The sequence below is a fragment of the Uranotaenia lowii genome, chromosome 3, assembly GCF_029784155.1.
Source record: "Uranotaenia lowii strain MFRU-FL chromosome 3, ASM2978415v1, whole genome shotgun sequence".
Taxonomy (NCBI): domain Eukaryota; kingdom Metazoa; phylum Arthropoda; class Insecta; order Diptera; family Culicidae; genus Uranotaenia; species Uranotaenia lowii.
Genome location: NC_073693.1, coordinates 50828061 through 50852589, shown reverse-complemented (window position 1 = coordinate 50852589; position 24529 = coordinate 50828061).

The following is a 24529-nucleotide window of genomic DNA, read 5'->3' as shown; positions in this document are numbered from 1 at the left end:
TAAAACATTACTTACGGTCTAAGTAAAAGTTGATAATTTATTGAAAACTTGTGTTTTTAAATTTTTTTGTAATGGTAAAATTTTGTCAAGAAGAATCGAATTTTCAAAAAGGAATTTTACTTAGTTTAAAAAAACAAAAGCTGAAAGAAACAAAAACTTATTACTTATTTAGATTCAGGCCACCCAATTTACTGAAATTAAGCACAAAATATAATTGAGACTGAAATTGGATTCTTGAAGAATATTTTATATTAGAAAAAAAAAATGGAGATGGAAATTTGAAATTTATCGTAGATAAAGGCTGGCTTCATATTCTGAACTTGTTTGGTTACACTCCCCATTAAAGACCCATTCTATAGACGATGTACGTTTTTTTTTTGTCTAGATTTGAGTTTCAATACAGAAGGTTTATTGAATTGCAAACCGAAACTTTCAATTAAAATTAAGTATCAATGTGGAAAGGTCATCCAGCGTCATAAAATAAAATTTTTAAGGCTATCAATGATTTGGGATTAAATCCGTCAGAGTTTTTCCAGCCAATCTGCAAAATATATATTGTCGGTTTCCGAAATTCGACAAGACCCATTTGGCTGCCACTCTACTGAACAGGTTCGAGTTATTTTGAGTTTATGAAAGTTATCACTTATCAAAGTTAAAAAATCATTGTTAAAGCTGGTAATTTTATGAAAGAGATTTTGTAGACAAATATTTGTGATCATTAAAACTCCCAATTACTCTTCTGAAAAAATAATTGATATGTTTCAATATCAATTTAAAAAAAAAATTTATTGCAGGAATCTTCTTTATTTTTTTCCAAACAGAAATTTTTCCTGCTTAATTTTGTAGCAAAAACAATTTTCAAATGGGGTTGATTTGAAAATTGAACAAAAACAATCGCAAAAAGGGATTTTTTTAATTATACGAGAAACCTTCGACATTTTTTATTAAATAAAAGATCTTTTTAGAAACTCACGAGACCATTCTAAAACACTAAACATTATACAAATCGGTTGAAATCCATCTAAGTTACAACAGCGCGAATGAGTGAAATCTCATCACAAAATTTGATTTTTTGCTAAATTTTCTAAGGAAAATATGTTCTGAAAGCTGTTTTGACCCTCAATATGGTCTAATTTTCACTAATCGATCATAATTTAGTTGATTTAAAATTCGTTCCTTATTTTTAAAATTCATTATTTTTAAACGAAAAAAAAAACAAAAATATTTAATTAAAAATTAAAAAAAAAAATTATAGTGAATCTTCAAATTTAGACTGTGAGAAACACTAATATTTTTAACGTATGATTCCTCAATATGTTGCTCTTCAAGTCAAAATAAGAAAAAAGTTAGGGAAAGAAACTGAAACTTTATGATTGTACAAATCGAAATAACATAATATTACTTTTAAAAGTTTATATAAAATTTGAAGGCCCTAAAGATTTGGTTCAGAATAACTTAAAATTTCGTGACGTGAATTCAGTTCACTATCCTGATCTGTTTAAACTGAACTCACGTCACAACTTTAAACAGGCATTACTCTGTTCGTTGTTGTTCATTTCAGAAGCTTTGCACATCGAATTTTTTTTTTTTTTTAATTCGATAAATATTTATTAGGCCAATTCACTTTTACAAGTTTCTATGAGCCGAGGGTCTTTTTCACAATAGTCTTATTGCTAGGGGGTTGGAAAGGGTTTGAGGATGAAGGAGAGGGTTTGGGAAGGTTAGGTTTATGAGTGGTTTCACTTTGCCGAACAGCGGCAGAGGATGGTTTCTCAGACGAACTATTTCCAACTCCTGCTCCACTTGAGGAGTCTGAAGGGAGGCGTTGAGGGGATGTCTTTTTCCGGGGTGGAGAAGCGATGGTCAGATGGATGGCTGGTTGTCCAGATGCTGAAGTAAGGTGATCTCGTTTTTGCTGCTGTTGATGTGTTGTTCTTTCTTGTGTTTGCTGCTGGTGGTTAGTTAGTGGAGATTGATGTATTGTTTGTTGAACGTTTCCAGATCGGGTGATTCTAGCGTAGCTCTGTGGGTTGTTGGTAGTTTTGATTTGCTGACGGGCTGCAGTGACGGGAATATTTTGCTCAACACTTATACGAAGAGCAGCAGATTCCTCTATCCATTTGGGGCAAGTTCGTTCGGATGGCGAGTGATCGGAGGCTTTACATGTGTGACAGAATTTCGTACCGGGACATTCGCTGCTGTCATGTTTTGAGCTGCTGCAAATTCGACATCTGCGTTCGTTTGGGCAACGTTTTTTCGGATGACCGTATGTGAAACAAAGTCCACACAGTAAGGGTTGAGGAATATACACTCGTGTACGGACTCGCAAGAGTCCAAAGTTCACATACTCTGGGATAACGGTGCTGTTTATTGTTAACACCAGAGTTGGTGTTCCGCTTATGCCTGTTGCTGTTTTCTTTGTTATGCGTCGTACCTCCGTGATTTTTTGGGATGCTAGTTCAACAAGTAATTCCTTTTCAGTCATGTCACTAGCTTCTTGACATCTTACCACAAACTTGCGTTGGTTCAGATTTGGGTGTCTTCCTATTTCTATCGGTGTTCCGTCCAGCAGTTGATTCAGCTGTGCCAAATGTCTTGCTTGGTCTTTGTTCCGTAGTTTGATCACGTACCATTTCCGTACATGATCAAAAAACGCGCCTTCAACTTTTCCTGACTGCTTTTCGATTGATTTTCCAACGACAAATGGGTTAGGTAGTTTGTGTCCTTGCTTTGCTGTTAAAAATAGGTAGTAGAGGCGTCCGTGCAGGTTCTGCGGGTCCAACCATTCGGGTAATGTCCGATCCGGATGGTCTCCGGGAGACGGACTCATGACTAATTCGCGTTAAACTTCAGCACACATCCAAATTTGGGGGTCGTTAGCCTTTTAGGAGAGAATCGAATACGAAAAAACGCGACCGATCTTGCCAAAGGCTGAGAAGGAACTGGGACATCGAATTGTAGGTAATTGTTTTTGAAAAAAACCGAAATCCTTTTTCCATAAATAGAACAGGAAATCAAAGTGGTATGTACTGAAAAAGTAATTGATCACAATACAAACAACTTATAATTTTTAATGACCAAATTAGGTATATTCATTTTTAAGGAAATTTAACTAGCGATCGATTGCTAGATTTATTTATATTTTTATGTAAATTGGTTGATTGTTAGAATTAAACAATTCAGAAAAGTGCGGAAAAGCGATTTCAAGTCGCGGTTGAAATTAAATTAGTATTACTTAAACTTCATTATTTAAAAAAATCGTTTTTTTTTCTTAATCAAATAAACAATTTCTGAAATTTATTGAAATATTTATTTTTGTAATTATTTTCTACATAAATAGCTGACCACAACAACACAGACCCGATATCCATGTCGATTTTCCGTAAAATTCATCCCATGGTTCAATAATAATTAAACCATTTAACCTCTCCGACTCATCCGCAATGTTTGAAGAATCGATCAACTCCAAATTCAGCTGACAAATGCATAACCGACAGCAAGTGACACCAAAAATTCCAGTTCATAAATCAATCACTGCATTCCGGCCGCCCCGTAATCGACATTCCATTGCTCTGGCATTGGCATCGGCTGATGGCGGCATTTGGGGTGCAAAAACCACCCACGAAATCCATCAGTGGAAATTTGAAACTCCATTTCGCTTCGATGATGGTGGGGAAAAAGCAGCAGGTGCCCCGCCAATTTCAAATGACACCAACCAATGGCACCAAATCTCAGTCTGAAATCGATACATTCCGGCGAACTTCGACGGCGGCAGTCCAAATACCTTGGCCAATCAAAACAATCGACAACGGGAAAACCGGTGGGAAAGGGGGGATGAATGAAAAACACGAAAAGTCTCATCCGATTGTGGGAAGGAAGGTAGGGAGGCGACTGCATCAAACACTTCACTGCAAAACGATTGATCTTTCCAATTTTCAGCTACCCTAAACCCACCTCCCACCTCAGAGAACGCAAATCGCCATAAATCAGCCATATTAATTACAAACAATTTCCGGCCAAACGTTGTGCAGAAATGCGGATTACGGATCATGGCATGGGCTTGTTGTTCTTGTTGCTTTGGCTGATTCTGTTCCTGTCACTGCGCTGGAACTTGAATTTGAGGAGAAGCTTCCTGGGGTGAAAATTGAGTAGCTTACCACCATGCTTTTTGGGGCTGCGTGTTTCAACGTTGGCGAAGTGCTTGTGTTTCGGTTTTGAGGTACAACTTCTGATGTGCTGTTGCTTAGTGTCTCAACTCAGCTGTTTGGGCTGATGCCATTAATTCAGACCACCGCGGTCGAAGAAGGAGTTGAATGAATGCATTTTCTGTGGTTTGGACTCCGATTGATTTCTGAACTGGGTTTGGGGTCAAAAGAGTGCATAGGGTGGAACTTATTTAACACATATATTTATTTTTTATTTGAAAATGAAACTCATCAAAAAGATTAAAGATGCAGTTTTCTATGTATATTATTCGATATCAATTTCTGAAATAAAATTTTTATTTATTAAGAACGAATTTCTCTCTAATTCAAATTTAGAAATCAAAACAGAGACTTGTCAAAAAAGGCTTTATTCAATGAATTATTCACAAAGGATGACTTACCAAGCGTAGCACTTGATTTTTATGCAGTGTTTTAGCCATTTCAACCAAATTCGCTCGATTTTTTTTGTCCATTGTACTCATACAGGATAAGTCAACAAGATCCTAAAGCTCAAGTTTTTTTTAAATATTGAAATAAAAATTAACAAAAAATCATTGAAAACAGGTTGTCTGTGCCCTATTGTTGCACAGGCAAATTTTATGTGGTGCCCAATGTTGTCCGATTTTTTTTCAAATTATTGAACATCTTGAAATTCTTCTTAATTCTTAGGTCAAGGGAGCTTAGATTCGGTACGGTAGCTTTATATGAGAACTTCTAGTTCAAATGCAATCCAATTTGAGGACGTCCACTTTTGAAGGGGATCGTCCATATTAACCGTCCAATGCACAATGGAAAAATATTTTCTCAAAATCTTACAAAAAAAATCGAAGCCGTCGATTTGAGTGCCTGGAATATTAGGTTTTTATTTTTGGTAAAATTTTCTCAGAAATTCAAATCTGCTTTCGGATTTGACTGGAGCCATATTTTTGGAGTTTTATTTGACAGTAATGAGCTTGCGTACAAGCACTTGAGTAGACGACATAAACTGCAGAAAAGCTTTCATGCTTTTTAACCTTTTCAACATCTTACAAGTACTAAATTATATCTAATTTTGATTGGAAAAAAAATTAAATTTCAAAAAATCTTATCATGATTTATTTTTGATTTTCTCTTCTGATCGGGTAAGAATGCACTCAAAAATGCTCAAAGTTTCAGATTGTTTGACTGATTTATGTTGAATAAATGCAGTTTCTTTATGACAGTTCATCTTTTCAAAAAGGTAATTGATTAAAATATTTTTTCATGAAAGTGTGATTATTTGTAATGAATGTAACTAATGTAGCATTTCATAAATATTCATAAAATTTTACATTACATTGAAGTGTTTCCCAACAACATCGCATCTGAAAAATTTTTTGAATCAAATTCAGTTTCACGAAGTTATGACTATTTTTTGTCTTGGTGATAAAGCCCATATAACACTTCGCTTGGATGTCTTCGGTCGAACCCGATGGCATATTTTAATTTCGGAAAAAATCACATAAGATAATAAACGTATTCCAGGGTAACATTGTTCACTTTTTTTTATATACAGTACCGTTCATAATTGTATAGAAATGGGAAGCACGCGCACTGTCACTTCGACTTTGAACTTCCGTAACTTTTGACTCTGATGATATTTTTTGATCAAATTTTCTGCGTTAGATAGATCAACTATCACACTATTATATCACAAAATTTGAGCTTTTTGAAGTTTGTGTGGCCTGAGATACAGTCATTCTACGAAAATCGGACTTTTTGGACTTTTTTCATTCAAATTGTAATATCTCAGAAACTACGCTACATTTTTTATTGAAATTTTGCAGAGTGATTGTTGAAATGTAAAGCTATCATGTCTGAAGTTTTTGAAAAGTTTTATCGATGGGATCAAAAGTTACGGGAGGTACAATTTTTCAGGCATGAACCTAAAAATGCGATTTCTATAAAATTTTGGACGATTGTTTTCATAGGAAACTCCTTTTTTTATGTTTAACAACCAGTAAATCTATTTCAACCAAAAAATCAAAACAATATTGCGAGATTCTGATTTCAAAACACTAATTGATCTTTAATTTCATTTTTTCATTTCATCATTGGTTTTCCCAGACATTTTTTGACTGATTTGTGGATGGAAACGATTATGTTTTCTTGAATCGTCCAAAATTCTATAGAAATCGCATTTTTAGGTTCATGCCTGAAAAATTGTTCCTCTCGTAACTTTTGATCCCATCAATAAAACTTCCCAAAAACTTCAGACATGGTTACTTTATATTTCAACAATCACTCTGCAAAATTTCAACAAAAAATGTAGTGTAGTTCCTGAGATATTGCAGTATGAATGAGAAAAGTCCAAAAAGTCAAATTTTCGTAGAATTACTGTATCTCAGGCCACACAAACTTTAGAAAGCTCAAATTTTGTGATATAATAGTGTGATAGTTGATCTATCTAATGCAGAAAATTTGATCAAAAAATATCATCAGAGTCAAAAGTTATGGAAGTTCAAAGTCGAAGTGACAGTGCGCGTGCTTCCAATTTCTATACAATTATGAACGGTACTGTATATATTTTTCGATTAGTTTTTCTATTAACTTGAATGTGGCAAGTTTCATATTTTTAAAATCAGTACTGGACTCCTGTGATCGAAAAACATGGTCAGAAATTTGTTAGACTACTTTGAATTTGATTTAAAAATCGATTTAGCCTCAGTTTAGAATTTGTTGCTTGATCGGACTCTGTTTTGCGATCCTTCATGTGAACAACAATTGAAATCGAAAAACGATCCTGCATAAATTAAGGGGCTTAATTTTTAAACATTTCTTATATAATTTGAACTGCAAAAACAAATTAAGTTTTGCCTTCATATAATTTTCTAGGCTCTCGCACTATTCCTCTTATATTTTTTCTTCAAACTTTACCATTTTATAGGGTTTCTAGGCTTTTGTCCTAGACTGGCTTACTTTTGGAAAATGTACCTATTTATTAAATATCAAAAGTTTACCTCAAACTACAACAAAACCAAAACCAAAACTACATATTTACTAAGGAAAAAAGTTGAACCCTCACAAAAAGTAACATGTTTGCTTCTAAACGCTTTTCTTTCATTTTACTTTCATTGAAATTTTCTAAAACAAACCCAGTTTTTTCCAATTTTAAATCCCCACTTTTAGGTTTTTTAACGTATTTAAACTTAAGACTTAATTAATGATGATTATCTGGAAAAATTTCTTGTTGATCAATGTTACCCCGTTTACGGTACCGTCAAATGGGGCATCATGCAACAGCAGGGTAAGATGCAACATTTGTATATCGCAGTGTAATTGAGCTATCTCTTCATGATAACAAAATGATGATGGCATAGTTTTCGATATCTGAAGCTTGTTTATGAAAGATTTTGATTTTCATAGGAATTTTCACTAATTGAGCAATAGTTGTACAAATTTTGGAATTTTTCGATACCGTAAAAAATTTGGTCCAGTATACGGGTTATCTTATAGATATTACTTACAAACTTTGTATTTGTTCCATTATGCTATACGGAAACTGTTGATGTTAAAATATTATTCGAACAATCCCCAAATTTTTTAAGAATAATAATTTAATGATTCAGTTACCTGTCTGGGGTAAAATGCAACCAAGTGCAAATCGAAGTGACACCTCATAAATCTTGTTTCTATATGTTGGAACATGATTGTTTTGCCTTATGCGTTTGTAAGAATGAAAATTTCTTCCATCCGATAATTTATTTTTTGGTTTGACTTGTTGAACTTTCAAAAGTTTATTTTCACCTCTAAATGTAATATTGTCCGAAAAAAAATCAAAATTTTATTCGAACAAAACCAAAAAATGAAGTCAGTTGGCGTATGGCCTCAATAGTACCACGCATTTATTGAACGCTATGAATTTCCATACGTTTTCATTAGATTTTTCATTAAAAATAAAATTTGTTACAAGCTTCCCCTTTTTCGGAGTAGGTTGAAATTAAACCTTAAAACTTTGGTTGCACTAGCTGTATGTCTTTCTTATTATTTTATTTTATTTTGTATGTCTATTTATATATATAACTTTTTCAGAAGCCATGTGTTGCATGTAACCCCAGTTGACGGTAGTATTTTAGCTCTCCGGCGAGCGGGTTAAATTTGTTTCTGAGATTTTTAGTCCAAAATTTTCCACTGTGCATCGAAAATCGAGGATACGCTTTTGATATGAAATAAAACTCTTCAATATTCGTCGTGTAGATGCGTCTCGAAAATGGGAAACAGTGTTTTACAGAACAATTTTTAGAATCCTTGAATTAAATTGTAGTCCATGGTCATGGTCCATGGATAAGGGACTCCAAAACAAATCTGATTAAAATAGGCCCTCAAAGGCAAAGCTGTTGAGGCGTTATCATAAAAGGGAAAATATCACAAGTTATCTTTATTTGTTTTTCTTTAGTCAATTTAAAGCGTCTTTGAATTATATTCAAATCTTTCGCCCCAATTAGTCTTCAAGTATGAATCTGAAACTTCTCGATTAGAATTGCAATGCTTGTTTCTTAACCGATGTTTAGAAATTATAGTTTAGGAAACCTTATAATAAAAATCAAAAATATTTTTCATACAATATTCAGCTACAACTCTTCAGATTTCCATTATTTAAAGTCTAAGAGAATAAAAATCCAAAATAGACTTGCTTCGTAAAAACGACTAGACCAACTAAGAAATGTTCAGAAAAAAATTCACCTACTGACAGCAATAGTTAGATGCTATGTGTTGCATATAATGATATACAGTTTTGAATTTTTTTAAGATTATAACCACTTAAATGTTTTAAAAAAGTGTTGCAAAAACCTTACTTTTCAATCAATCAATCGTCAAATTTGTTTAAGTTTCCAGATAAATTTTGAAGGAGAATGGGAAAGTGAACGTTTTTCGGCATATTTTCGCATCATTTTCCAAAACTATATATTTTTTTAAATTCGGTTGAAAAACAACAGAGAAATAGCGGTTTTAGTCATGAGAGTCAAATTGACACTTCAGTAATTCTAAAGGGTAAACATTTTTGGGACGGATAAGGGTAAATTGAATTTAAATATAATTATTTCAATGAGTCAGCTCTTCAGCTCATTCAAAAAAAAATCTAGAGATGTAAACTGGAATATTTTTTTCTCTGAACACATTGTTAATTTTTCAATTTTTTAGAAAATAATGATTTCAAGTCATGAAATGTCTTTTTACAGCAAGTAGTTTTTTTTCAAAGAACTAAAAAAAATTCTTTTTATTCTTATTACCACACACATATTTTTTAAGTCAAAACAATTGATGACTGGACTACAACCATTATTAATTTGATACTTCGTTATTTGGTTCTCAACTGACAACTGCAAAAATTGACAAATCTATTCAACAAATGAAATAAAATTCGTCTTGGCTTCCCTGATGATCGTTTACCGTAGTTGTCGATCATGTGCCTCCCTCCTAAATTTGATAGGAACTTTGTAGATATTCTTTACAGTGTTTTCATACAATTTAACCACTTATGCATAATAATTTTTGATACAAACAACGGTTTTAAACAGATTTCAATTTGATAATGAAGGACTTTAAAGGGCTTTTTTATCTATTGCATCGTAACTATCTTGGAAGTTCGTAAGTAGTAAATTTAACCAAAAAAGTTAGAAAGTACTTTCTTCAGGCAGCACAGTGCTGCAAAAATTTTGTATATCCTGTTACAAAGAACTTAGTAATTAACAAAACAATGTATCCCATTCCTAAATGAATAAGCTTCTCACTACTTGTGCACGATATTTTTGCGCTTTTCCAGGGAAAAGCTTCTCATGTTCACAAAAATCATGAAAACTGGTAGTCCCGATGCACAGAGTTTTAAGTTTAACTGTAAACAACAACACACAGTGAAAATCACCTGTTTAAACGTCTTCCGGAATGAGCAGGGTTGTATCAAAATCGTGCTTAAACATATTGAGACTTCCTATATTGCCATTTGCCGATCCTGGACACTATGTTCGATATCTGCAAATAATTTTTAGTCCCATAAAACTCCGGTGTGCAATTTAAAAAAAATCCTATTCAGAATAAAGTCAATTTACCAAAACCAGTTAACTGTAAATATGAACGATCTCTTTTGGCAGCACCTTTAAAAAAATTTGATATCCAAAATAAACTGCTCTTTCCTTGAAACTTCAATGAGCAATTTTTCTTCGCAATCCGATTGAAAGTAACGTCAATATCGCAAAAATAGGTACTGTTAATGTGATAAACCATATTTGCCCTGCCGTGTTATAACAAAATATAAAATCTGGAATTGACTTACTGTCCATCATAATCCAAAGCATTTTGACGTCAATATCACAAAAACAGTAGTGTCAAGTTGTCAAGTAACTCAGTTTTCTTACTATTTTGGGCAAAAAAGACTTGACCCCTAGATGAGGGCAAAAAAATGTCTAACAGAATGCTCTTCTCCAAACTCTAAATACAAACTCAAATACTGATTTAAACTTATATGAATGACTTAAGCTAATCCAGAGTAACAATCAAGACTCAGAACTAAGACCAAAACCTCGAAATCTTATCCCAGGTCCACAGTTTTTCTACAGGTTTTCAAACATTTTCTCACTCGTTGATAGACATTTATAGACTGTACTTGAAAAACGCTATTTAAAATTATTCACTAAAAGAAGTTTGTGCATAAATTTTTGGTACAGTCTTGGTCCCCAATATCGATTTTTGAATAAGATTAGCTCACTAAGGTAACCTGATTATTTGGATTTTGCCCGAATGTTTTTACTTTATTTGCACAAAAAAAGAAAAATTCAAATTTTTTTATAACAATTATGTATTTGACTTCCAATACACTTTTTTAAGAAAAGTTTATACAAATAAACTGGCTGATGTTTTAAGACAAAAAACAACTTTTCGAGTTTTTTTCTTTTTAATTTTTATATGAACACTTCCCAACTTTGCATGGATATTGCCCAAATTTTGAAATCAAATATCCGGTTTTGCAAGGCTTTTTGGTCGGATAGCTACGGCAAATTCTGGTGAGCTAAGGCCTTATCGTTTTCGATGTTCTAGTTCCATTTTTTTAAATAGAAATTCAAATTTGTTGTGTGCGACCGGATTGTGAAATCTATATCCAATATATTGTTCTTGTTTTTCAGTTCGGTTCATCATTGGGACAAAATCTTGAATCGAATCTTGGTTTTGCATTGAAAACTAGAATTTGAATCAGTTTCCGTGTTCGAAACTTATCATTCCGGAATATTAAAAGAAAATATTTGAAATAACAAAATTTTTTGAATTTTGAAATTTTTAGTCCTAATTATTATGTAGACTTGAAACATAAAAAAGTTCCATAATGGTGATCCAGAATTTAAATATCAGAGTTTTATCATTCGAAATTTTCATTCATATTTACTAGTTGAATTTCGAAAAACAATTAAAGATAGATTTCTGGTTGAAGATTTAGATATAAAATGTCAGTTAAGGTTCACAATTATTTGGAATTTTTGTTTAGAATTTAGGAATTCAGAATTTTTATTCAGGATCAAAATGCAATATTTGGATACGGAATTAAATTCAAAATGCCCAAAACCAAACAGGCGAATACCACTATTGTAAAATATGATTTGAAATTATTTTGAAGATTGCGTTCTTTTAAAAATCTATATTTTTATTTAATTTTTTCATACAGGATTTTAATAATGGAAGAAATTCTCAATAGTAATTTATTGCCGATAAAATAACTTGTACATCAGGTTAAGAAAAATTCAGCTGGAAATATATTTTATTGGTTTGATGTTCATCATTATTAATATTGTAGATTCTTCAAAAACAAAGATCCATACTACAATCAGAATGTATCGAGTTTTCAAGAGTTGAAAATAAATCTGATTTGAACCCCTCAAAAAAAACCTTCCTAATGAAGCTTTCAGGATTCCTCATTTATTTTTCAAAGCTTCTAAAAAACTGAACACTTTGAGGAATTATTTTCGAAAGAAATGATCACATTTTTTTAATTATTCCTTATATATGCATTCTCAGGCAAACATGTTATGTGAAAAATTTTGTCACCAACCCCCTCATTAAGAAGTTCTTCCTACGGCCCTGATTGGTACGAATCTGCTTCTTTAGTGATAATGCCTGTTTTCACTGATTTCGAAAGCCTTTAGTTAAATGAACTTTGACAAAAAATCATATCTGATCTGATTTAGCATCTTTTATAAATGTGATTCACATATTTGAAGGTTGAACCTCAGAACAATTTTTATTTTAAGAGACATTTAAGACTTAAATAGCACTTTTAATGTAATATAATTGGCAATTTATTTGTTATTTTCAAATGAATTATTAAGATAAACTGTCACAAATTATTTCGTTTCTCCATTGCCTTTTGCAGTGATACCAGTGCCAGTCCATAACTACTCCACTTGACCCCTGATTAAGGTTGTCAGAATTTTTTCAGCACGTATCTGAGGCGGAAAAATCTAGTCAGTTTTAATTAACACCTGGCAAAATATGGAGATAAAGTTGTCTACCAAAAATCCTGGGATAAACTGGAAAAATGTTATCAAAATCAAAAAATTTCTCAACAAAAATCAGAAAAAAACTTTAAAAAAAATCTTTCATCAAAACTCATCTACAGGTTTTAAATAGTATTTGAGGCCTTCATAAAACTTTTCATAATTATTTTAATAAAACTTGCTCAAAAAATTTTGTTATGGGTGCAAAAATAAATTTTACAACACAATTTGTTTTCATTTTGATTGATTTGCCAGTGAATAGATCCGGGCATTTTTCAATGATATCCGGTCAACATTACTGAACTTTTGCTAAATTTTGTATTAAACATCCGGGCAAACCCGGATAAAATCGTGCATTCTGGCAACTTTAGCCTTTATGCTTTGTTTGGACGATCCCCTCGTCGTCATCTTCAAATCTGAAAATATTTGTTTACCCTTTCTGGTCCATCCATGCCTAAATTTTTGCTCCCAAGATCTAAACACCACTGAGCCTACTGGAGAATATTATAAATACAAACAAACGGATATTGCTTTTTATATATCACTCTGACAGCATTATAATTGTCCACTAACCTCAAATTTTATAGTTTTCTACCTTCCAACATTCAGTTCACTATGAAAATTAAGTTTCCTAATCAAAATCGAAATGCCTCCCACCATGCATCGCTTAGATTCTTTACGTAGAACGACGACGACGACGGAATCTCCTCGAATCAAACTATCAATTAAACATCAGCCAACCATTGAATACGGCAGCAACACAGCAAATGGAAGTCTCAAACCACCCACCCTCGGGAAAACGACTCGTGTTAGTGATATGCAAATTAATCCGATATTTGTAGGCCGTGGTAGTGCGTCGCACTTGGATCACCATTTGCTGGCCAGCCCAGCCAATCGCCGCCAGAGTGATATTTGCCAAAGTGCAATTGCTTTCGCAGCAGGACCCTTTTTACCTCCGCCGCATGAATCGCAATTGCTGCAATTGATGTTGATGATGATGCGGGTGGTCAAGCCTGCCGGTTGCCGGTTTTGCTTTTGAACTTCCAAGCAGTTCCCGGGCGGGGGTCCTCCGGAAGTTTTGCAGAAGTGGGAGTCGCGACGAGTGGGAAAGCAAGCCGACTCCCGTTTGATAAATTTCCGTGATAAATCGGTTAAAGATTCAATAAATTACGATGGTAGTCCGCCCACACACTCGGAAAGAGCGAGTCAGAAAGAGACCCTCAAGCGGGCAACTGGACACAGCCTATGGACGGAAGAGGTCAATCGACCTTTGGCCGAGCAGCTTTGCAGCAACAGAACCTGGCGATGGGAAATGCGGAAAATTGCGTACGCCAAGCAAAACCGCAAAACTATTCGAGCAAAATGCTTTCCCGGGGATCGTATTGGCCCCTAATAAGTCGTTGTTCGGAGTGTGTAAACCTGGGATTGAAAAGCGAGACGATGATTCCGGGAAAGGGATACCTTCTGAAAAACCACATGATGTGGCAATATTTTCCCAGTTTCTCAAAGTGGTGCAGAGCAATTGAACCCTCCTGGAACCTGGTTCCTTTAATTATTATCATTGCACCGGATGGTTGAGCACCGGATTGGGCGTTGAGTAAGCAGCTGGTGAGAACTTCCGTTTCAAATCCTAACTGTGTGGTTTTCGCGTTTCAGGGCTCTACTTGTGCCCCACACTGTTTAAGTGCCTTCTTATAAATGGTGGAAAGATCGCGAACGCACGCAGGTAAACAACACCTGTACTTCCGCTAAGATTTTTTTTTTTAACTAGAATGAGTGCTTCAAGTGCACCCAAATCTAATAATCTTACAAACTTATTTAACATAAGAAATTCTCTCTCACAAAAATATTTTGATAGTGGGCCCAAATTTCCAAATAAGACCCTTTAACAATTAAGAAATGATTAATTTTGCATGGGATACTCCGATTTCCATCCCATGTGTAGGTTCTTAAAGGCATCATTCTACAAAAACGTAGGCTGGAGCTGATGGTCGGCTTGGCATATTCTCTTGTTGATTCTTGTGGTTCGGACGGAGTCCGGGTATGTTGCCACCAGTCCTAGTTCTGTTGTTGGCTAGGCTAGTTTGACCATATATTCCGGAGTCGGGACCGTGCCTCGTACGGAATAGTAGAGTTTCCCTTTCGAACTGGGTCGGCATCGCAAATCATCCCCCCTTACCGTTTCTCTGATATTGGCCTTGGAGGCACTGGATACTGAAAATTGTTGAAATCATCTTTACCAGTTTTAATATCCGAAAATAGTAGTAAAAACAACAAAACAAGTAAAAAAGTAAACATTTTCTAATCTTAAATTCTTACAATTAATTTTTTTTAAGTGATTGGTTAGAGTGTTTTTTTTAACCTTCTTTTGTGTTTATGAACTGTACTTTCTCGAAGCGATACCTCAGGAACGGTAAAAGTGAGGTACATGAAAATTTCTGATTTTCCTAAAATGACGAGCTCAACAATTTCTTATTTCTAGGTTTTTGAAAAGGGTTGTCAGAGTCACCCAGTGAAAAAGAACAATTTGCCGGTTAGGCATTTTTGTTTTGGATATAAAATCAAAACTACTGAACTGGTTGTCATAAAATGTATCAATTTGAAATTGTCTAAATATCTGCTATTAGATGATTCTTGAAAATTTGAAATTTGATTTTTATGATCTTCAGAAAACGACCTAAAAGTCTTTAAAAATGGGTGTTTTGCATCAAAGATAACTCATTTTTTTTTGAAGACGTATTGAAAAACTTTTGATTGATTTGAATTTTGGCAGATCGAGAGCTCATATTGAAGTAGAAATAGTGATTGGTTTTACATACCACCGCTGGTTATTTGAAAAGTTAATAATAAAAAAAGTTCTCAATGAGGGTCAAGTAGCTTTTGGAAGAGTAGGCTGCGTCTGTGAACGAAAGTTGTGTATTGTTTTGCTGCTAATTTTAATTCCTGGATAAATATATGTTCTTAAAAATTGTTTAGTTTTGTGTTGAAAATGGTTGGAAGATTGATGCTTTGAGTTTGCATCGTGTTGATTCTTGATAAGTTGATGTTTTGAGGAGTACAAGCATTATTTACTTGTAATATTGGTGGATGATGTCTACTGGCCGCTGCAACAGCTGGAGCCGGTGCCAGAGCTGATTGGAAATGATGAAAAACCTTGTACTGAGAGCATCGAGTGTCTACACATAACGATCGATGAATCATAAAAAAAGCTCAAGGAAAAATACATTTCCAGGAACGTTGATTTTTGCGATGAACTCGGGAACAAATTTGGGGTACGAAGTGCAAAGTGACGAATGGGATTTTACCAGAGCAGGAGATCAGGATTCACCGGTTCAAAAATACCGATGGAAGACATCAGCGTCCCAGACCTGCCTGGATAAGCGTCAACTTAAGAAGTTTCTGGTGAGATCAATCCATTTTTTTTTTGTTTTTATTTCTGATTTCAACTGTACATTTTAAACATTATCACTTTATACCCTGATCCTACATAATCATAAGAAGCGTTTGGCAGGGAACTCCAAACTTCATCTCTTCCTATTCCTGTATCTTTTGCGTTTTCATCACATGGTTGGCCTGGCCGTAATAGTATCTGCAATGCATGTTCTATGTGTACTATGTTGAAAAGAAAAATGAGAAACGCACGTTTTTCATTTTCCAGGATGCATACAAGTTTTGGCCATGTTGGTGTTAGAAGAAGAATAAGAAGAAGAAGAAGAAGAAGAAGAAGAAGAAGAAGAAGATGAAGAAGAAGAAGAAGAAGAAAAAGAAGAATGAGGGTCAAGAAGTTTTGAAAAAAAATTAATCTTCATTATCAAAAAAAATTACCTAGTTTCCATTGGTTTCCATGCTTCGATAAATTAAGTAATTTATTGCCTCAGTTTAATAAATTTAAGTCAATTATTCAATGAAAAAACAATGGTTTTCAAGAAGAAAATGATGATGATTGATTGGAAATGTTTATTTTTATGTTTCCATTCATTATATATGACATTGAAAACAAAAACTTTTTTAACTTTAAATGAATCTTTAAATCAGCCTAAATATAGATAGCTGACATTATTTCAACTGGGGGGATGATCATGATCGATGTTCAAACGTGCCATCTTTATTGACCGTTTTGTTTTTCGGTTCAATTTTCAGACACAAACAAAATTAAAATAATTTTATTCTTCATCAATAAATAGTGAACATGTAGACGATTTCAAAATGGTATAATTATGAATATCGGTTCTGTTGTTTTGAAGATACAGACAAAATAATAATCCGGGTCTTTATTACCCCAACTGGCTTTTTTCAACCGCAAAAGAAGGCTAAACTTGCAAATCTTGGACTTTGACGTAATTGAAATACACAACGGGTCCTTAGTCTTATTCAGTGTCGGCCTTCTTTACCGAAAGCAGGGCCGGGTTTCGGGGGTTTGGCAATATTTCCAGGGGAGCCCCTATTTTTTTCATTTATTTCCATTAATGGTAAACCTAGTTGTAGAAATCTGTTTAAAACTTTTCTAACTAGTTTTGAAAACAAATTACACTTCTACATGACAAGTTTTTCTTGTAGAATTAAGGACCAAATACGAGATATTTTGTTCTTTCGCTCGTGTTCGCTTCACTGAGAAGCACAACCCAAATGTGCTACATTTAAAAAAGAAACTGCTTTCTGCCAAATTTTATACTACAGTTTCGATAACTTTAAGATTCAAAATTTTCAGTATTCGGTCCAATAGTTTCTGAGATAGAGATTACCAACTTTTTGTGTGTGTTCGGGCTTAGATTTAGTAGCGATCCTAAATGTCTCAGCAGTTATTGAGCATAATGCTCGATAAAGATTCTTTATCTCAAATATTTTCAGTATTCTTTAAAAAAAAATTGAAATGCAAAATCCTTTTATTTAAAAGATTGATTAAAATTTAAATTTAATACTTTCATTCATAATAAAAATCTGTATGGTTCGTTGACTTTTGTAAAATTCATGAGTTTCTTTGAATGAATTTGATTTTGGGTTGAAATTCGTTCCCTTCTAAATAAACAAATTTCAAATCAAATTAAAATTTATGCTAAGAAATCGATAAATTATTCCAAAATTCTACAAACATACAAAATTTTTACTTTTTTTTTATTGACACCTAAAATTAACATTGGAATATAGCACATGAATTCAAAAAAAAAATTCAAATCAAAACTCTGTTGAAGGATAAAATTATCAGATCAAAAGAAAAAAATTCAAAATTATAAGTTTCAAATGAAAATCTTGTATTAAAAATTTGGTACAGTCATCCAGAAAAGAATTTACAACCAGATTTAATTAAATGAATTAAGTATTTAAATGAATAATCTAATCTAAGCGTTTTAATTTTTAGTCAAATTTCTGCATTCATCGAGTATCATAAATAGATAACAAACAAATCCATACTTTATATCTCGAAAATCAAAATTTGATAAACTGTTATGAGTTATCTCAATGAAAAATAATTGAATTAATTCCAAATTTATAGGCATTTTATATGACTTTTCAGAGAGAAAGTTTGAAAGCTGGAATTTTAAAAAATGATATTGAAGCATGGCCGAAGGAACGGAAGGGGGGGGAGGTTTGGGGGTTAACCGCCCCCCCCCCCCAATGAGGGTCCAAAAATGCCAAGCAATATGTTCTTCTCTATACTCAAAATTACGAATTCCCAATTAAATTTTGATGATCGACTAAAATTATACACGAGTAATAATATGTTTTCAGAAATAAAGACAAAACCTAAAAGTGTTATCCCAGGTCAATCATTCTACTTCAGTTTTTCTAAATATTTCTTACTTGTTGATAGAAATTTCATCCCGAATATTCTATTCAAATGGGATGAGACTAAACTGGCCAAATTACTCAGATTTCGCCCGATTTTTCACACTTGATTTGCAAAATAAAACAATAAATTAAAAATAAATCACGAAAATGATGTATTTTGCATCTTACGTTTTTGAGTAAATTTTAACAAAATGATATGAACGTTTTTTGAAAGCTCAATATGTGATTTGAAATTGACTGATGTATTTCAATAAACAAAAGTTAAGTGTTTTTCTTCATGATCTCTGATTGAAAATTTTGATATTGGTGGATATTGGCAAAAATATCCCGGATTTGCACTGCTTGGATACTAGTGGAAAAATAATTTAAATAAAAACTCAATGTCTGTGAGGAGAGTTCGGATTCTGTATCCGGTTTATTGTTACTGAACTTCAGTTTGGATCACCGTTGCGCAAAAATCCTGATTCGAAACTCGATTTTGGATTCCATACTTCTATATTCGAAACTCATTATTTCGGAATATTAAGAGAAAGTATTTAGAATTACAAACCATTTTTGAGATTTGAAATTTTTACTTTATTTCTTATACAGAATTCAAACTAAAGAAAGTTTCATAATGTTGATCCAGAATTGAAAAATCTTAAACAGTTTCATCATTCGCAATTTTCATTCAGATTCACAAGGGCAATTTCGAATAAATAACTAAAGAAAGAATTCACATTTAGAGTCAAAAATTAAGAATTAAAAAAAAATCTGGTTGAAAATTCTGAACAAAATTTCGCTTTTTGGATCATAATTGGTGAAAATTATTAACTAGAGCTTAAATTCCAAAAACCGTTTTCAAATTCGCAAACAAGATTTCGAACTCATGTTTAAAAGGCAGTACTCAGATTCGGAATCAAAATTAAGAACTCAGATTCAACTCGAAGTTATGTTTTAAGAGCATAATTTAAATATTAATGTGAGCATTTCATTGAGGATTCAAATTACAGGCGATCCCAGTGTAAAATTTTGATTCTGGATTCAAAATAAAAATTTTATTTTAAATCAGAGTCAATTTGGAAAACAAACCAGAAGATATCACAAATTTAAAATACAATATTTGGATTTTTTATTTCACAGGATTATAATCACGAAATATATTATCAATGGTAATTTTATGAGACCAAAAAACTTGTATTTTAATTTTCAAGTTAAAATTCAACTGAAAACATATTTTACAGGTTTTTTGTTTTATATTATTTAAATTGCAGATTCTTCTTAAAAAAGGTTCAAACTTAAAATTTTTAATTTTAATCAAGAAGAAATTAAATCTGATTTGAACCGCAAACTTATTCTCTTACTTTTATTTCTAAATACATAAATATTTGATAATTTTTTACCAATGCCTCAAATGATCTTGCTTGAAAAGAATTAGCTTACTACTTTCTAATTTAAGTAAATATAAAAAGTTTTTCTTTGAGATGAATCTTTAAATCCCTATTTTTTTTATCTTCTTGGCAAATCAGCAACTTCTAGAACTTGTTTTCGAAAATTTGAATAAATTTTTCACTTTGAATGTAAAAAACTCAAACTTTATTTTTTTTTAACATTTCAGATGAATCCAAAATTTAAAAATATTTATCCAAAAATTTCAACTTATATTCCATGGAGTATAAAAGTTCAAGAGAAAAATTCAAAACCTTAAATCAGATTTTTGCGACTATGACGGCCCCTCCCCTACTTACTTAGATAGTTAAATGTTAAAATTATAGATCTACTCGGCACATTTAAACTTTGTAAAAGTGAAAGGATTTTAAACTGGACCACATTTCAGCGTCCCAAATTCAAATCATAATTCAAATCGAATTCTGACACGAATGCTACAAGGATGATGAATTTTATTTAATAAAAAAAAAATATAATCAAGATTTCAGATAAGTAACAAATAAAATTGTAATACCCAATTGAGAATCAAAATTTCAATCAAAGCCAATACAAGACTTGCAAATTGAATAATTCTTAATAAAATTTTATATAAATTTTTATTTTATTCAAAACACAGATAACGTGTTGATCTAATGTGCCAAAAATTTGTTTAATGTAATGTCAATTACAAAATTCAATTAAAAAAAGATCAAATATTTAAAACAGAAACTTTTATGAAGAAGTTCTTCCCAATGTGACAAAAGATGTAAATTCTTAGTGGTGATTATTTTGATGTTTAAAACACGATTCAGTAATTAAAAATCGGACAAGGAATCCAAATAAGGTAAGTAACTTCGAAAAGCATCCCGAGTTCTCAATACTCAGAAAAATCATAAAACTGGAAGAACAACACAAGACTTGAAAATCTCAAATCTCAATAAATTTAATCTATGTATTTCTTTAAATCTAGAATAGACCAGATACAAGAAAAATATTTTAAAAGAATGACTCATTCGCAATTTAACTTCGAGAATGTTTTATATGATGAACATCATTTGAGAATAAACGATCAATTGAAAAATGATATGCTGAATTCAGAATATTTACTTCAGCGAAGATAATTATAAAATAGAAGTACCTCAGTAAAAGACTTTGCTTCTATCAGCTGGAAAACTTGCTATTCGAATTTCAAAACTTATACAGGATATGGAATAAGAATTCAATGGAGAAACTCAGTATTTGATTGCATTAATTTAAGCAACAACAATAGTTTTTTCCGTTTTTATCGTGAGGGTGCATACATTAATTTTGCATTATTAATACTTCTGCTTATCCTTTTGGAGTTTGCATTTAAGATTGCCCTTTTTTACATTATTTCCAAAAAAGATCTAGGAAATTTCGGATGGTTTTTAATGTTTTTTTGCTTGCTTTTTTTTAATTAATTTCAATCTGCTTTTATTTTTTTTAATTTCAACGATACATGAATATTCTCGGATATTGGCCGGTTAAAAACCTGTAGTGTTTATAAATAAGCCTATTATTCAATTTAAGTAAACACGAAGCTTTCTATAAATTGCATATTTCTGAAGTTTCTCACAAATAACGCAAGTTTTCAGTTATCTTGTAATTTAACATAAATAAATGAAAGTGTGAAACGTTTTTTAAATTCTACAACATCTCTTATCAACAACTTACAATTACTGTAATCAATTTAAATTTCGACACAGCTAAGAAAATTCCACACAGAAAAGAAGAAAATTCCAACCACCGCAGAATTCGTAAAAAAATTGTTTTTAATGTTAAGAAAATATATCAAAATTTAACATTATGTTTGATAAGCTGGAACCTCTTAAAATATGTTACTGATTCATTAATTGCGAGAAAGCTATGTGTTATTTATTGTATGGTAAGCATTCCAGATTCCCCGGATTTTTTTGGACATGCTAAGGGTTTCCAAGTAAAATGAATTCATGTTTCGACTTTAATATAAGTAAGGATAGTTTTAAGCATAGATCAAGAGAGAATAAGTCTGTGTGATATTGAGTTATCGTAGACCGTGAACAATAAATAAAATATAAAATAAATAAAGTGGACAAGTAAAGTAATCAACGGTTGCCGGAATATTGTTAAAAAAAATATCCATTTTATGTCGTGTTTTAAGTGTCGGTATCTAATCTTTAGCTAAATTAGCGTTCCCGGGATCTTGAAAAACGATCCAAAAGCTACTGTCGTGTTTTATGAAAAACTGAAAACTCAAGGTTGTTTTTCACTTTCTTCTTGAATATTCTTCCAATAATCACTGAACTTTTGTTGAAAAATTCGAGATCAAATGTCCAGATTTTAATTTAAAAAAATGTCCTGATTTGATCATCCCTCTTAAATGCGAAAAAAATTCTGCCATGTTTATTCCAGGGGTCTCCCTTAACTTATGTTTCAGTAAAACTATTCTAGATATTGTTTCAGGGGCCCCTTTTGGTGGTATAATTCAAGGAATATTTAAAAAAGGTAGTGTCGAGAGCCATATCGGATTTTTTTGTGACGTCACAAAAACGATAGTATTGAAAATTTATGTGAGAATAGTAGGAATTTCAAAGAAAAACATGTTTTAGAACGAATTCGAATTCCTATTTCATTTTGATTTTGTTGTAAGGCCTCTATTTCACTATTTTATGAAGTTTTCGGGTCCTTTGAATATTGCATAATTTTTTTATTTCTTAATTTATTAATGAATGCAATGTCACCTTGATTTAAACGTGCAAAAATGAAGAAAATATCAGCTTCGAAAAGGTCTAGCTGGTAGATATTGAGTGTTCAACTGATTGTAATGATTTTAATCCAACCGGTTTAACAAATAGATACAATTCTTATGTAGAACAGTTAACATCAATTTATGATTGTTGATTCAATTTACTAAAATAGCAATAAAAGTTTGTGGTTTTGTATAAAAAATTGTGTTTTGATCACTTTATTGTAATGAGGAGCTTAAACTGCACTGACTTGAACATTTTCATGGAAGTCTTCGAACTAATTTTATAGTTTTGCAAATTTCAGGGGTGAAAATTCACAATTTATTCGAACTTCGATGGTCTTCAAAAAAATGGGAAATGCAACTTTTTTTGCACTCATCTTGAAGAGCAAGAATCCTTCTACAGTAACATGTTTTCATAGTGGAAAATTGCCAGCAGATTCTTCGAATTATCATCGAAAAAGAAAAGTTTCCTAGTTAATTAACAGATTTTTCGTGATTGTGACGTCTGAGCCTGTACCAATACTAAAGCAGGGCTGCCTTGGCACTACCTTCTTTAAATATTCCTTGGGTATAATTCCAATTTTCTAGTTTTGTTTCCCTTGACTTCTAGCCCATTAATCCGGCGCTGAATGTTTTACTTACCAAAGCAAAGCTTTACTTCGAAAACATGTTCTTTTTATTGGCCAAAAAATTATGTCTCCCATGTTCCGGAATTCCACTTCCATATATTCCTTGTTAGTTTGGCTTTGCCGCAAAAGAATAATATTTTGAGAATCCAGTTTTTGTGAAACAAAATATTTATTTAAAGTTCTAATTTGAATTCTAAAGCATAATTCTTTAAGAAATGGGACACTTTCTATTGCTGATAGTTTATTTACTAGTAATCGCACATTCAAAATTTTGACAGCATTTTGCTGCCTGTAAAAAGATTCATCCGCCCTATTTTTTTTCAATTTTTAAACTAACGCGTTTTTGAGATATTTATGATCCAAGAGAAAAAAAAAACAATAATTTTGCACAGTTTCCTTCAAAATCCATGATAATCAAATCGATAGCTTGCAAAACCGTTGAATATTCAAAGAATTACTGTGTGTAAGTGGTGGAAAAGTATGCAAACACTGTCAAAAATGTCCACAAAGTTCAAATCAAACATTGGAGTGAAGCACATGATCAGCAACTACGGCTAAAGGTTATCAAGAAAATCAAGTCTCATACCATAATTTTTAATTTTAAATAAACGATAAACTAAGTGTAGATAGTTGAAATGTCCAAAAAGCTTTTCTCCGATAAGCTGAAAGTGTTGCCATGTAATGAATCATTCAAACCTAGCCTCAAACAACAAATGTTTGCTAGTTGAAGAGATCGTAAGTTGTATAGCCGGTACTGAGGCTATGAGACACATGATTTCTGGTGGACGACATAACTTATGAAAACCCCTATTTCAAACAATTTCCAGCGTTTGAATCCTATAACATGTTTGCTCATGGCAAGGTCCCTAGCATACTGAAGTATGTAATAGCTGGTTGTTTGGTAAAAAATATAATTATTTGCCAAGATTCTGCTCTTGTTGAGAGAAAAACTACAATTTTCAAAACTTAAACTTAGGTTTTCGCTGTTTCAAAAGCCTAAAAAGAGTAATATTGTATGTACCCTTGTATGTACCCCCCCTCCCCCCCCCCAAGCTACGATCTATACTTACTGATTATACTTTAAATTCAATCTCCTGATGGTTTTACTTCGTTATTGTCAGATTTTGTCAGCAGACATTCCATTAAAAACGCTTTTAAGTGGCTTAAAAATATTTAAGATTTGTAAATTTCGAAACAGCTGTATCCACTAAATGGCCCTTCGTTTCTTTTAAAAAGGAAGTATTGGACCGAAAA